Below are 15,463 nucleotides of genomic sequence, written 5' to 3' on the forward strand. Positions count from 1 at the left end.
GGTCTTTTCCAGTGAGTCAATTCTTTGCATCAAGGGGGCAAAAGGATTGGAGCTTCAGCTTCAGCATCAGTCCTTCTAGTGAATGTTCAGGACTGATTTCCTTTAAGATTGATTGGTTTGATCTTCTTGCAGTCCAAGGTACTCTCAAGAGTCTTCTCCAACATCACAGTTCGAAAGCATTAATTCTTCTCGCTCAGCCTTCTTCATGGTCCAACTCTCACATCCATATATGACTACTGGAAAAACCATAGCTTTGACTATATGGACCTTTGTCAGCAAAGTAATGTCTCTGCTTTTTAATATGCTGTCTAGGTTTGTCATAGCTTTTCTTCCAAGGAGCAAGCGTCTTAATTTCATGGTTGCAGTCACCATCCACAGTGATTTTGGAGCCCAAGAAAATGAAGTCTGTCACTGTTTCCATTGTTCCCCCATCTATTTTCCATGAAGTGATGGGACCAAGTGATTTCCAAAATACTTACCTTCTGGTCCAGCTTGGGCAATAACCAACCAGAAAAGATGCTGGAGGACCATGGGTACAGGATACTAAAGGCCTTCTGCTGTGCCAGCCATTTACCCTTTAGCTGTGGATCATAGAGAATGCTCAAGGGTCCCAGAGGAGGGGCAGAAGCAGTGGAGTCTGCAGGGGACACTTGGGGAAGCCTGAGATAGCTGCACTGTACCCAGCGTCTAGGAAATACTTCAGTGCTATAACAGTGGTACAATTACATAGGAGCATACTGCTTAGTTGGGCTTCCCTGGTGGCTCAGACGGTATAGCATCTGTCTGCAATGCAGGAGACCTGGGTTTGATCCCCTAGAGAAGGCAATGGCAGCCCACTCCAGAATTCTTGCCTGGAAAATCCCATGGACTGAGGAGCCTGGTAGGCTATGGTCCCTGAGTTCGCAAAGAGTCAGACACGACTGAGCAGCTTCACTTTCTATACTGCTTAGTCAGCCTGGATGTGGAGCTGACAAAGAAAACCAGTGAGAGTGGGTCTGGCACTCTGGAAGCTTTCATATTAGACCACTATGCCCATGCCAGGGCTCTAAGACAGCTGAGTAGAAGTGGAAACCCCCCACCTGCTGACAACTGAGCACTTTATAGCCATGCCTCGTTCCCAAGCTTGAGAAGTCTCCTTGCTGCTACTGTCTCTGCCTTCAAGGGTGTTGACTGGGAAACACTTTGGGAGTCTTTAGACATTGTACTTAATACTTTTAAACAAGGAGTCTTTTTTTAACTGGAGGATAATTGCTTTACAATGTTGTGTTGGTTTCTGCCATACTACCACATGAGTCAGTCATAACTATATCTATATGTATCTATATCTATATATAGATATATATAGATATATACATCCCCTCCTTCTTGAACCTCCCTCCCACTCCCCTATCCCACCCCCACACTAGCTTGTCACAGAGCACCAGGCTGGGCTCCCTGTGCTATTAATACATAGCAGCTTCCCACTAGCTAGCTATTTTACATTTGGTGATGTATGTATGGCAATACTACTTTCTCAGTTCGTCCCACCCTCTCCTTTCCCCGCTGTGTCTACAAGTCTGTTTTCTACATCTGCATCTCCATTCTTTCCCTGAAGATAGGTTCGTCAGTACCATTTTTCTAGATTCCATATATACATGTGGGTGTTAATATATGATATTTGTTTTTCTCTTGCTGAAGTCACTCTGTATAACAGGCTCTAGGTACATCTACCTCACTACAACTGACTTAAATTCATTTCTTTTTATGGCTGAGTAATATTCCATTGTATATATGCACCATAACTTCTTTGATCTATTGATGGACATCTAGGTTGCTTTCATGTTCTGGCTATTGTAAATAGTGCTGCAGTGAACATTGGAGTACATGTGCTTTTTGAATTATGGTTTTCTGGGAGTATACACCCAGTAGTGTGATTGCTGGGTCATATGGTAGTTTATTCTTAGTTTTTAAAGTAATTTCCATACTGTTCTCTGTAGTGGCTGTATCAATTTACATTCCCACCATAGACAAGGAGTCTTTTTATTTTTAATTTTTATATAGTATAGCTGATTTACAATACTGTGTTAGTTTCTGGTGTATAGCAAACTGATTCAGTTACATATACATTTATTACATATGTATATATATTCAGATTCTTTCCCATTGTACTTTATTACAAGATATTGAATATAGTTCACTATGCTATACAGTAGGACATTGTTGTTTATTTATTTGATATATAGTAGTTTGTATCTGCTAATGCCTAACTTTTAATTCATCCCTGAGCCCGCCCCAGGAGATGAGGAGTGTTTTTTGCAGTGGATTGGTCTGGCATGGTTTTGAACAGGAACTGAGAAGGTACTGGTCTGTGGGGGACACCAATATCTTCTTGTTTTTAATATTTATTTGGCTGCACTGGGTCTTAGTTGTGACAGGAGGGATCCCTAGCTGTGGCATGCGGGGTCTCTAGTTGCACCATGGAAACTCTTAGTTGTGGCATGAAGGATCTAGTTCCCTGACCAGGGATCGAACCAGCCCCTCCCCATGTTGGGAGTGGGGAGTCTTAGCCACTGGACCACCAGAGAAATCCCCAGTATCTTTTTTGACCCCAACAATTTACCCTAGAGTCACTCTATTCCTCCTCTTATGTGGTAAGGTGCCCCAAGAAACCACAATAGCACTGGCTCTCCAAGATGACACTCCAAATGGGGGGCCTGAAGCCCAAATTAAATTAAATTAATCCCAAGCACTACCATTATGGGATTGGCTGATTCCATAGGTAGCTAAGACACACTGACTACCATTTTCCCTGCTGGACACAGTGACATTTTGGTTAGGGATGAATACGTAGTAAGAGCAGCACAACCCTGTGCACAGAAGGAACTCTTCTTTATGTGTCCTGTAAATCAAGAGGCAGGACAGAGGCCCTGCGTGTGCTCTGGCCTGCTGCCCCTTTCCCCCGCCCTGAATGCTCCTCGCTGTGCTGTGCCACAATTAATCAGGCTTTCTAGGTTTTAGTTAATTTCAGGACCCCAATAAATTGGTTTGTACTGGCATTCGTCCAGCCTTGATAATTTCACAGCCATGTGCTTAGGAACTGTGGCAAGTTTGCACAGGACTTAGCAAGCATGGAGCAGAGGGGTAGAAGGAATAAAAGGAACTCTTGTTTGGCTTAAGTTCCGTTAATATTGGGGAAAGCTGAAATCTAAATGACAGAAAAGCATGGCTGAGCACGTGGGCTTTGCAGCTGGGAGGGGGGTTTCTCTGTGTTTTTTCCACCCTCCCTCCCAACTCAGGGTGGATTTGAAAACATTAAAATTAAATAAACCCAAACCTTCGCTTGACATCTCTTTGTCTGATTGTTCTCAAGTTTTTGTCTCTGATTTCATAAGACTCCCCTGAGGAATAAGCACTGGAGCCCATAATCTAGTAAAAGGTTCATTTGGGCTTAGGCTTTTTTATTTTTAAAGATATGATTCTTGGAGAATTTTTTTTTTTTTGATTACAGGCGGCTTTTATGACTGAGAGGTTACCAGGAAAATTCAAAGGCAGTGAGAGGAGAGGTCTGTCATGAGTACAGACATTTGGGGCCTGTCTGTATAAATTAGCTGCTGTGGAGAATAAGCCCAACAAGCAGAATTTCAGAGGTTCAGCCATATATCTGGCACTTGGCTTCTAGAATGCTCTGTGGCCAAGAAACACAGGTTGGAAGAGGCCAACAGGCTGAGTGACTGGGCACCCAGAATATGATTTTACAATCAAAGAGCTTGAAGGAACAGATGGGGAAACTGAGGTCCACAGGAAGGTCAGGATATGACCCATCCAAAGCAAAGTCAGGACTGGAGCCCAGAATCCTGATCTCAGTTCAAGGATCCATCCAGGTTCTGATGCTTCTTCTCTTGTAGCAAGAACATATTTTCTCTAATATGAAAAAGGAAAGAAAAAAAAAAAAAAAGACTTGGACACTTGGTTATAGGGCCAATGTGAGAGTGGCTGTTTAGATTTTCAGATTTTCTTGGCAAAACTCCCTGGACATGCAGCTTCTCTGCTAGGTTTTAAAACCATCCAAACACAGGGAAAACTGGAGATGAGTGCTTGACTGTGTCTACATGATGCCTAAACAGACAGTTGATTCAGTCAAAAAATATTATTCATGTTGCTGGTTTGGCAACACCACCCATTTCTGGACTGAATCTTTCACTTTTTAACTCCTTGAGAGACAGTGTTTGGTAGAAAAAAAGGTCTGAGCCTGGTGGTCAGAAAACCAGGCTTCCAGACCCAGCTGAGCCACCTACCCACTCTCTGCCTCCTCCCTGGGCCTCAGTTTCTCCACATGTAGGTTAATCAGATTTGGATTAAGTTGCCTTGAAGGTGTGTAGAGTTTTCACCTTCTAGAATACTGTACTATGCATGGGGTGTGAGAAGAGGATGTCCCTATTTGTGGTCTTTGCCCTCTGCATTTGAGGTCAGCAGCCCTGCAGTTCTGGTGTGAGAAGAGGTTTCTGGATGTAATTCACAGCCTATTTCCCTTTCACTGCCAACTTGGCTTCTAAATGGGTAGCTCACTGCCCTCCCTGGTCCCCTCCCTTAGTCTCCTTCTCATAAGGAGAAAAGCAGTGTAATATTCAGCTGAAAAGAACGACTCAGCAGCACTGTCAGGGGGCCTGTATTTTGTCATCTGACCTCATCAAGCTAGTGCCAACCCTTCATCAGTCCATACCTCCCTTGCATATTACCCATGCTCCCAAACTGGATAATTTGCCTGTGGGATTTTTAAAAAGAGGTAGGGAACAAGGAAGAAGTGTTGACTTAATGATGGGTTCCATGTCAGGTGTTGAACCTGACTTTTTCTGGTTGATTTCTGACTCTTAGCCTGTGAATAAGAATTCCTAGCTCACACCCTGGTCATCCCACTTGTTTTGCTGAAGCTTTTTTGAGTGGGTTCGAGCCCGTGGTATTCTGATGCCAGCTCCCATCAGCTTGGGAGGGGCAATTATGTGCATCTCTTAACCGCTCTGTGTTAAATGACAAAACATTGGTAGTTTGAAATCGACCATATTGGGGATATTTATATAACAGAAATCGGAAATTGTCAGTTTTTCTCCCTAGAGAGTCACTTGTTAAACAGTTATCACTGTACACCATGGTTCAAGTTTGAATGACTGTTGGCCTTCCCTGATGGCCCATTGGTTAAGAATCTGCCTGCCAACGCAGGAGACACAGGTTTGATTCCTGGTCTGGGAAGAGGCCACACGCTGCAGAGCAACTAAACCCATGTGCCACAAATACTGAAGCCCACGTGCCCTAGAGCCCGTGCTCCACAACAAGACCGAAGCCACTGCAATGAGAAGCCTGCAGACTGCAAAGAAGAGTAGCCCCCACTCACAGCAACTAGAGAAAGCCTATGCAACAATGAAGACCCAAAGCAGCCAAAAATAAATAAATAAAGTTTAAAAACTCCAAATGGCTCTAGAGACTAGAAAAGTAATCTGAATGAATAAAGCAGGCCTGAAGGTAACAAAAGGGACACAATGGGACGGGTAGAGACTGTGGTAGTTGATGAGCACATATGCTATGTGAAAGTAGCAGCCACTCCTCTGTTCCAGAGTATGTTACTAGGCAGAGATATCGGCCCATTGTTGCCAGCAATTCTAATTTTTCAAGAGGAAGTTGAGATCAAGGTTTTATGTGAAATATCCTAATAATAAACACTAAAGATTGTTTGGAACCAATTCAAATTTTGAAAAAAAAAAATCTCTGTTCAGTCCAAGCAAAATATCTGTGCAGGCTCTCGTCAGCCTTTGGGTCAGCATTTTGCCATCTTTGCTCTTTAGATCTTCTGTTTCCTGCCCTTATTCCCTGGGTTATAACTGATGCTGAGTTGTCAGCATCATTTCCTAATGAGAAACAAACTTTCTTTCCTTGAGAACTGGAAGAACAGGGAATTCGGATGTGAGGATATGCAGGTGGCTTCTCATGATTCTACTCTGGCCTGTGTCTTGTTTTCTAGTCCATGTGCCATGAAGCCAGAGAAAAGGATGTTAGGCCCAAATCTGCATCGAATATTTTATGATGTTCTCCCAGCACCAGGACGATACCCAGTGCTGATGCACCTGTGTGTGAAGACAGAGTGACTTCCATTTTGGCATGTCTCTTGACTATTCCACTTGAAGGCATGTTGGCATTCTACTCCCCAACTCACTCCCTGCCTGTAAGAAGAAGGTGGAAAGTTGGACTAATTATTGATGTATTCTTCCTGCTTTTATCCCCACTCTCTTCTACAGACAGGGAACTAAATCTTAAGTAGCTAATAAAGGACTTTACTTAGTGTGGAATAGCTCTCACATTTGGCCTAAGGAATGGGGGCGGGGAAGAAAAGTGGGGATGGAAAGAACTAACGGGCATTATGTAAGGCATTGTGCCAGGCCCTCCTCATACATTAGGCCACTGAACCTCCATAGCAGCAATAATATCATCTTCTTTTTACATAAAAGGAAACAGACTCAGAAAAGTTATATGACTTGTTGGGACTCAAACTCAGAAATGCTTGATTCTAAAACCATGCAAAGATCTTCTGGAAAAGGGGATGGCAACCCACTTCAGTGCTCTTGCCTGGAGAATTCCATGGATAGAGGATCCTGGTGGACTACAGTCCACGGGGTCACAAAGAGTTGGACATGACTGAAGTGACTTAACACGCAAAGCACCAAAGACAATGAAACAGTCACTTCTGTGGGTTCTACTGAAGAATAATAGTGGATCACTCTATTCTTGCCTGGAAAATCCCATGGATGGAGGAACCTTGTAGGCTACAGTCCATGGGGCCGCAAAGAGTTGGACACAACTGAGCGACTTGACTTTCTGCTCCCTAGCTTTGTAATAAACACAAATACTGTGAGCAGTTCATGGCAGTTCTAAAGAACTGTGGGTACCTTGAGATCCTATTGTAAGCTATTTAAGCAAAGACAATTTAAAGTGATTAAATGCTTTATAGCAATAAAGCTACTAGGGAGGCAATTTTTATTCCACCAGATTGCATTTTTCTATACACAGTATAACACTTGCACACACTTGATCTTCAGTTTATTTTTATGATGTCCCTAGTGAACAAAGTTTGCATACCTTTATGAGACTGCTTGAAAATGTAATTAAACTACGTGAAGAATCCTCAACCAGAAGTGAATGTATTTTATGCTCTACCCATTTGACTCACTCATGGTGATTGTGGGCATGCTATGATTTTGAGTCAAGAATACACTCCCTTTCATCTTTTACATATTTACTATAATCCTGCACAGTGTGATGAGTTTAAAATACATATGTTCCTGAAATTTCCTATAAACCAAATCTTGCTTTTTCAGTGGCTTTATGATAAATCTGGAGATGTGCTTCTTTGGGAAGAGAATGATGTAAAATTCTCCCATAATTCTCTTAAAGTCAGTTAAAAGGAAAAGCATTTCTATAAAATGCTATTCAGATATAACACAAAGCACAAATCAAAAAATTCCTTGGGTAATTGTTGTTTGATACAGTAACTGAAAGGCATAAATGGAAAATGACAGCTTAGCTAAAAAGAACACACAGAACCAAAAAACAATGACTTCTATTAACTCTGTTTCCAGGATTCTATAGGCTGCTCTGTTTACTTCTCTGGTTTTCACAAAATACAAGGAAACAGAATTGTTTTTACTGGTGGTATCAGTCAGAATTGGGCAGATTACGCTGCAAAAAGAAGCAACCTCCAAATCTCAGAAGCTGTGCTGCACAAAGCTCCATGTATCACACACTTTTGATTTCCAAAATAATTCTGCTGGGATCTTTGCTCATCTTAGTCACTCTGAAACTCAGGCTTCATTTCAAAATATGCATTCATGATTCCTGTGGTAGTGGGAAGGGAATGGGACAAATCATGCACTAACTCTTTATTCCCACACATCACTTCTCCTAAGATTTCAATGACCACAGCAAGCTATGGTTTTCCCAGTAGTCATATACAGATATGAGAGTTGGACCATAAGGAAGGCTGAGTGGTGAATAACTGATGCTTTTGAATTGTGCTCGAGAAGACTCTTGAGAGTCCCTTGGACTGCAAGGAGATCAAAGCAGTCAATCCTAAAGGAAATCAACCCTGAATATTCATTGGAAGGACTGATGCTGAAGCTCCAGTCCTTTGGCCACCTGATGCGAAGAGCCAACTCATTGGAAAAGACCCTGATGCTGGGAAAGATTGACAGCAAAAGGAGAAGGGGGCAGCAGAGGATGAGATGGTTAGATAGCATTATCAACTCAATGGACATAAGTTTGAGCAAATTCCAGGAGATAGTGAAGGACAGGGAAGCTTGGCATGCTACAGTCCATGAGGTTGCAAAGAGTTGGACACAACTCAGTGACTGAACAACAAAGCAAATCAGATGGTGGTGCTCATAGTAGGAGGTGAGGGTAAAGTTCTACATGAATCTTAAAGAAAGAAAGATGGAAATATTAGGTGAACCACACTATTGACAGCCAATTCTGTGTTCTAGCACTTAGAGTACATCATGAAAAACGCTGGACTGGAAGAAACACAAGCTGGAATCAAGATTGCTGGGAGAAATATCAATAACCTCAGATACACAGATGACACCACCCTTATGGCAGAAAGTGAAGAGGAACTAAAAAGCCTCTTGATGAAAGTGAAAGTGGAGAGTCATTTAGAAATGACTAGCAAGAAGAAAATATAACAAAGACAAAAATTCCGTAACAAACATGAATACATACAAGTGATAAATGGGGTCATATTAAATGCAGCTTAAGGGTCCTCAAAGGTCAACTTCTAGATACTGAATCAAGTATTTGATTAATACAAACTTTAGGTTGGTCTGATTTTCTGTATAAAGAAGTAAACATATGCCACAATTTGCTGTGTGCTGTGCTTAGTCACTCAGCTGTGTCCAACTCTTTGTGATCCCTTGGATTATAGCCTTTCAGGCTCCTCTATCTATGAAATTTTCCAGGCAAGAATACTGGAGCGTGTTGCCATTTCCTTCTCCAGGGCATCTTCCCAACCCAGGGATCAAACCTGCGTCTCTTGTGTCTCCTACATCAGCAGGCTGATTCTTCACTGTGCCACCTGGGAAGCCCCATGCCATAATATACTTCTTCTTAATCTCTATATGACCTGCTAGTTTTTGAAAGATCATCAAATAACCAGATTTTCCAGGTTCAGATAGGATGAGAAGGATTTAAAATGCTAAAATCTATATTCTCAGAACACTGATCAATATTATTCATTCCATAATGCTTCCATTTTTACATTCACTTCTTCTACTTTTGACAACATGGATGGACCTTGAAGGCATTATGCTAAGTGAAATAAATCAGACAGAAGAAGACATATACTGTATGATCTCATTTATCTGTGGTATCTTTAAAGAAAAAAAAGCCAAACTTTGGGACTTCCCTGGTGGTCCAGTGGCTAAGACTCTTGGCTTCCAATGCAGGAGGCCCAGGTTGGATCCCTGGTCAGGGAACTAGATCCCACATGCTACAACAAAGATCGTACATGAGGCAATGAAGATCTCCAGTGCCACAACTGAGACATAGTGCAGAAAATAAATTTTTTTTAAAGCCAAACTTCGAAACAGTAAAATGGTGACTGCCAAGAGCTGCAGGATGAGGGAAATGGGGAGATGATGGTCACAGGGTACAAGCTTCTAGCTATAAAATAAATAAGTTCTCAGACTCTAAGGCACAGCATGGTGACTACAATTAGGATATAATTAAATATGTAATATAACCCTCTTATATACTTAAAAGTTGCTAAGAGTGTAGATTTTTAAAATGTTCTCACCATAGACCCCCAAAATGTAATTATGTGAGGTGATGTGAGGTGATGAACATGTTAACTAACATTATTGTGGCAATCATTTCACAATATATACACGTGACCGATCATCATGTTGTACATCGTAGACTTACACAATGTTCTAGGTCAATTAAATTGCAATAAAGCTGGGAAAAAATAAAGTGACTGTGTATTCTACAGCACACTTTATACAAGTTTAGCACACAACAATCAATTGCATTTATATATACTAGCAGTGAACACTGGAAATCAAAATTAAAACCACAATAACATTTGCAATTGCTCCAAAGAAAATAAAATATGTAGGCATGAATCTAACAAAATGTGTACAAGATCTATATGCTTAAATATAAAAAGCATTGATATATGAAATTGAGAAAGACCTACAGAAATGGAGAAACATATTGTATTCATGGATTGGAAGACAAGACACATGAAAGCTGTCAGTTCTTCCTAAACTGTTCTGTAGGTTTAATGCAATTCCTAGCCAAATCTGAGAAAGGTTTTTTGTAGACATAGATGAGCTTGTCTACAAATACAATACAATACCCAAATACATACAATACCCAACTGATGTTTGACCAAGGTGTAAAGGCAGTTCAATGGAGGAAAGATAGTTATTTTTAAAATGATGCTGGAGCAACTGGACATCCACAGGCAAAAAGTGAACCTCAATCTGCTGGGGACCAGCCCCAGCTGATCCAGGGTATTCGAAGAAGAGAGGGCCTAGGCGACTATTTATATGCTAATTAGAGATATAAAGAATGATAGAATGAGGATAGCTCAGTAGGAAAATTCAGTGGAGAAAAGAGGCTGAGTAGCTTGGTTTATGCGGGAGACCAATAAAACTTCAAGACAAGAAGTTTGCACCACTTACGTAGGCCGCAGGCACCCTCTCGAATAGCAGAAGGTGCCTCACCCTAGACACCTTCTCGAGTGGGTCTTAGAAGCCCAGGCATAATTAGTAAGCGTGGTGGGTTCCGCGCTCCAGATGGAGACTCAGCTGGAAGTTAAAGGGAAGAATGACATGGGGAGACCAAGCGTTGGGGAGCAAGGCCCGTAGCTTTATTTTTAACAGGGGCTTTTATACCCTAAGTTACACATAGAGGATAATAGGGGATGCAAAGTCAGCAGTCTTTGATTCTTATCAAAAACCAAGGTTTTTTTCCTGCAAATTTATCGTATACAAATGGTTTAGGTGATTTACATCATCTTCTGGCCAGAAGGCCTACTAACATTTTATGACTCTTGACAAGAACTTATCAACAAAGACTTATTTTCTCTAAGAGTAATTATTTTAAGGTTTGGCGCCATCTTCCAAAGATAAAATTGCATTCCTATAGGGCGGATGTGTAATGGGTTTACAACAAAGAAAATAATTTATTACCTTAAGGGTCTAAAGTTAATAACACCAAGGCCACTACTTATTTTTTTCTATATACCAACTATTAATTAATACACATTCAAGGATACAATTCAGGGGATGTGAAAACTTGGCAACAAGCATTGACTCATCAATGAAATCCTTTACTAGTTTATTCTGACAGTTTTTAACTCTCTGAGAGGCTCTAAGCTATTTGAATATCTTAAGCTTCCCGTGCCTCTGGAGGCTAGGAGACTGTAAACAATCGTATGCATAGCTGCAGGAGTCCGGGTAAACTTGTCAGGCGAGTTAGAGAGCCATCTGAGGGGTTTGGATTTAAACACTCCTAATTGCCCAGGAACTTTATTAATTGGAGCTGTAAGTTAACTCTTTGACAGAGAGAGAGCGAGATGGTGGTAGGGGACAGCCCCCAGTAAAGTCAGAGGTGAGAGCACAAAGCAATAAAGTAGGCAGACTCTGGTTTTTTTGGGGGAAAATGCTCAAGAATATCCGGGGGGACTCCTGAGGCTCGATCCCGCCTTTGCGTATGCCGAGCCTCCTTCCTCATGACCTTTGTCATGAGCGGAATGCCTCACCGGCTCCCAGCATCAATCAAAATCTCATGCCTTATATAAAAATTAACTCAATGAATCACAGATTTAAATGTAAAACTTAAAACTATAACACTATAAAATATAGGGGAAAAATTGACCTAAGGCTAAACAAAGCATAACTTATATGCAGAGTACATCATGAGAAATGTTGGGTTGGATGAAGCAAAGCTGGAATCAAGATTACTGGGAGAAATATCAATAACCTCAGATATGCAGATGACACCATCCTTATGGCAGAAAGCGAAGAAGAACTAAAGAGCCTCTTGATGAAAGTGAAAAAGGACACTGAAAAAGTTGGTTTAAAACTCAACATTCAGAAAACTAAGATCATGGCATCTGGTCCCATCACTTCACGTAAATAGATGGGGAAACAGTGGAAACAGTGACAGATTATTTTCTTGGCTCCCAAATCACTGCAGGTGGTGACTACAGATATGAAATTAAAAGACACTTGCTCATTGGAAGAAAAGTTATGACAAACTTAGACAGCACATTAAAAAGCAGAAACATTACTTTGCCAACATAGGTCCATCTAATCAAGGCTATGGTTTTTTCAGTAGTCATGTATGGATGTGAGAGTTGGACTCTGAAGAAAGCTGAGCGCCGAAGAATTGATGCTTTTGAACTGTGGTGTTGGAGAAGACTCTTGAGAGTCCCGTGGACTGCAAGGAGATCCAACCAGTCTATCCTAAAGGAAATCAGTCCTGAATATTCATTGGAGGGACTGATGCTGAAGCTGAAACTCCAATACTTTTGCCACCTGATGCAAAGAGCTGACTCATTGGAAAAGTCCCTGATGCTGGGGAAGATTGAAGGCTCGAGGAGAAGGGGAAGACATAGGTTGGATGGCATCACTGACTCAGTGGACATGAGTTTGAGTAAACTCCGGGAGTTGGTGATGGAAGTCCATGGGGTCACAAAGAGTCAGACAGGACTGAGCAACTGAACTGAACTGAACTGAAAGCATTCTTAGACTTATTGTCAAAACACAATCCATAAGAGGAAAAACTGACTAATTGGACCTCATCAAAATTAAAAATGTTTGTTCTATAAACGCTCAGGGGAAGAGGATGCAATCTGGGGGAAAATATTTGCAAACCATGTATGCAACAAAGGATCAGTACCCAAGTAAAGAACTCTTAAAAATTGACTGTAAGAAATTATTCAGTTAGAAGATGCCAAGATATATGAAGAAACATTTCACTGAAAAGGATATACAGATGTTAAATACACACAAGTAAAGATAGCAGCTGTCATTTAAAACCACAATGATATATATCACTGTACTCCCATCACAATGGCTAAAATGAAAAATAATGACAACAACAAATGCTGACAAGGATGTAGAGAAACTGGATCTCTCATTCACTTCTGGTGGGAATGTAAATAGTGTAGGCACTCTATAAAAGCATATGGCAGTTCTTACAAAACTAATCATGCACTTGCCATACAATCCAGGAACTGTACTATTGGGCATTTATTCAGGGGAAATGAAAATTTAGGTTATGCAAAATCTGTAGACAAATGTTCATCGCCCCTTTATTTGTAATTGCCAAAATTTGGAATCAATCCTGATATCCTGCAATACATGAATGGTCAAACAAGCTGTGATACCTCCATACCATGGAATACTACTCTGCAGTAAAAAGAACAAACTCTTGACATTGGAACAACTTTAATAGATCTCCGGAGAATTATGTTGAGTGGAAAAAGCCAACTTCCAAAGGTAACCTATGTATGATTCCATGTAATATTCTTAAATGACAAAATTACAGAGATGGAGAACAGTTTAGTGGTTGTCAGGAAGAGAGGGACAGAAGATGAGTAACAGTGGAGACCCTTGTGGTGTTGGCACTGTTTAGTATCTTGACTATGGTGGTGATCACATCAACCTACACGTGATAACATTTCTTAGAGCTGTACACACAGGCAGATGGGTGCATATAGAATTGTTGAAATTGGAATAAGGCAGATAGATGGTACTGATGTCAATTTCCCGTTTGTAATATTGTACTGTAGATATGCTCTGCCAGGTGGCCCTGTGGTAAAGAATCCACCTGCCAATGCAGGAGACATGGATTCGATTTCTGGGTTGGGACGATCCCCTGGAGGAGGAAATGGCAACCCACTCCAGTATTCTTGCCTGGGAAATCTCACTGACAGTGGAACCTGGAGAGCTACATACAGTCCATGGGGTCACAAAAGAGTAGGACAGGACAGTGACTAAACAACATCTATAGATATACATGATGTTATCATTGGGAATGAAAGGTATTTGAGATCCCTGTGAATTATTTCTTACAATTGCATATAAATGTATGATTATCTCAAAGTAAAACTTCTTAAGAATGACTATGAGATGGTCTATGCTTGATCCCCCATTTAATAAGTAGAGAAAAATAAAGCATAGAGATAATCATCAGTTTAGCTTGAAAAAGACCTGGTACGAAGTCTAGGTTAGGACCCACGTTGGAGTTCCCAATTCAGAAATCAAGACTGGAATGAATATAAGGACCACCAGCATTTACACTAATGAAGAACCTTTCAGAGCATTCCAGCACCCCCTTATACAGTTGCCAAGTGTACAAGATATCCTGAGCAAAAACTGCCCAGTTGAAAAGAACCATTTGATCATAATAAATCATTGGAAGCTTTTAAGCCACTAGGTTTGGGGATGGTTTGTTATGGAGTAATCAGAATACTACATCAAGCGAGGGGAGCCAGTGGTTGTAGCCAAATAGATGAGTTTTTAAATCTCAGTGAGTCTACTGATTTTTAATACTGGGATCTATGCTTGTCCCTGTCTGTTCCCTGACACCCATTTTCCTGAATACTCTCTAAGCACATTGGGAGTGATGATGGGGGTTGGGGGATGCAGATACAAAGGAAATTAAACAACCAGTCCTTGGCCTTGAGGAACTCAGTATAGTGAGACAAAACATCAGTGCCTTAAGTGGCATGAGAATGATTATGAGGCAACAAATCAGCAAGTTCAAACTAATATGCTGCTGCTACTGCTGCTAAGTCGCTTCAGTCGTGTCCGACTCTGTGCGACCTCAGAGACGGCAACCCACCAGCCTCCCCGGTCCCTGGGATTCTCCAGGCAAGAACACTGGAGTGGGTTGCTATTTCCTCCTCCAATGCAGGAAAGTGAAAAGTGAAAGTGAAGTTGCTCAGTCCTGTCCGACTCTTAGCGACCCCATGGAGTGCAGCCCTCTAGGCTCCTCCGTCCATGGGATTTTCTAGGCAAGAGTACTGGAGTGGGGTGCCATTGCCTTCTCCCTCAAACTAATATAGTACAGCACAAATTGAATGCATGTGGTAATGTATGGCTACCTAGGTGGCAGGATGGAGCTAGACATTTTGGTCCCTGAAGGCAACATTTTAGAAAGGGCCAAGTTTTCTTTGTTAACACTGAAATAAACATCCCCAGCAATTCAGGGCTAGTTGGATGATATTAACACTTGTGAAGAAAGGGAAAAAAAAGAGTTAACTTCCAGGGACAATTACTTTTCTTTTCATTCTCCTTTGTTCTCTCTTCATGATGTATGATATGGTTTTGGCAAGCACAATTGCTCTGAGCATCAGTTTCCTCATCTATAGACTGGCGATAACAGCCAGAGAGCAGCGGGTTGAAAGTCAGGAAATCCTAACTGGAAGGTC

Source organism: Bos grunniens, chromosome X (genome assembly GCF_055505025.1).
Source record: "Bos grunniens cultivar Pamir isolate PY7600 chromosome X, Bosgru_T2T1.0, whole genome shotgun sequence".
Classification (NCBI taxonomy): Eukaryota; Metazoa; Chordata; class Mammalia; order Artiodactyla; family Bovidae; genus Bos; species Bos grunniens.